The sequence below is a fragment of the Pristiophorus japonicus genome, chromosome 2 (genome assembly GCF_044704955.1).
Source record: "Pristiophorus japonicus isolate sPriJap1 chromosome 2, sPriJap1.hap1, whole genome shotgun sequence".
Classification (NCBI taxonomy): domain Eukaryota; kingdom Metazoa; phylum Chordata; class Chondrichthyes; family Pristiophoridae; genus Pristiophorus; species Pristiophorus japonicus.
The window spans coordinates 2,278,951-2,280,374 of NC_091978.1; the positions used below are offsets into that span (position 1 = coordinate 2,278,951).

General features: G+C 47.8%; 1 non-coding gene across 1 annotated transcript; it reads right to left on the minus strand.

Moving 5' to 3' along the window:
- Positions 1-390: 390 nt before the first annotated feature.
- Positions 391-551, minus strand: LOC139253066 (U1 spliceosomal RNA). Its single transcript, XR_011591857.1, has one exon. It is a non-coding gene; the product is annotated as a U1 spliceosomal RNA (small nuclear RNA).
- Between the last annotated feature and the right edge of the window lie 873 nt (positions 552-1,424).

Genomic DNA, 1,424 nt, shown 5'->3' on the forward strand with positions numbered 1-1,424 from the left:
AGAGAGTCGGGATAAATGGGTCCTTTTCGGGTTGGAAATCGGTGGTTAGTGGTGTGCCACAGGGATCGGTGCTGGGACCACAACTGTTTACAATATACATAGATGACCTGGAAGAGGGGACAGAGTGTAGTGTAACAAAATTTGCAGATAACACAAAGATTAGTGGGAAAGCGGGTTGTGTAGAGGACACAGAGAGGCTGCAAAGAGATTTAGATAGGTTAAGCGAATGGGCTAAGGTTTGGCAGATGGAATACAATGTCGGAAAATGTGAGGTCATCCACCTTAGGAAAAAAACAGTAAAAGGGAATATTATTTGAATGGGGAGAAATTACAACATGCTGAGGTGCAGAGGGACCTGGGGGTCCTTGTGCATGAAACTCTTTTTGGTCTCAGGGGAGAGCACGAATGCAGTCCCCCACTACCACAAATTTTGCAGTCCAGTATCCCATATTTGGGGACATCGCAGGCGTCAGCACACTTGAAGTGCAATGAGCTAGCCTAATCCTGGGAAAACCACCTTCTTGATCTTTGTTACTCCCCTGTGCATGAATCCCAAAAAGTTAGTTTGCAGGTGCAGCAGGTAATCAGGAAGGTGAATGGAATGTTGGCCTTCATTGCGAGAGGGATGGAGTACAAAAGCAGGGAGGTCCTGCTGCAACTGTACAGGGTATTGGTGAGGCCGCACCTGGAGTACTGCGTGCAGTTTTGGTCAGCTTACTTAAGGAAGGATATACTGGCTTTGGAGGGGGTACAGAGCTGATTCACTCGGCTGATTCCGGAGATGAGGGGGTTACCTTATGATGATAGATTGAGTAGACTGGGTCTTTACTCGTTGGAGTTCAGAAGGATGAGGGGTGATCTTATAGAAACATTTAAAATAATGAAAGGGATAGACAGGATAGAGGCAGAGAGGTTGTTTCCACTGGTCGGGGAGACTAGAACTAGGGGGCACAGCCTCAAAATACGGGGGAGCCAATTTAAAACCGAGTTGAGAAGGAATTTCTTCTCCCAGAGGGTTGTGAATCTGTGGAATTCTCTGCCCAAGGAAGCAGTTGAGGCTAGCTCATTGAATGTATTCAAGTCACAGATAGATAGATTTTTAACCAATAAGGGAATTAAGGGTTACGGGGAGCGGGCGGGTAAGTGGAGCTGAGTCCACGGCCAGATCAGCCATGATCTTGTTGAATGGCAGAGCAGGCTCGAGGGGCTAGATGGCCAACTCCTGTTCCTGATTCTTATGTTCTTATGTCTGCACATTCGCTGGAGGTGTCCCATTGTTCCACAGCCTTTGCACGCATAGTGCTTGAAGCGACATTGATGGACTCGATGATCACCTCCGCAGTGCCAACAAGGTGTTAATTGCCTCGCGTTCACAGTTGATGGCGGACTCTGAGTCATCTGAGGTCATACAGCTGCAGGCGTGT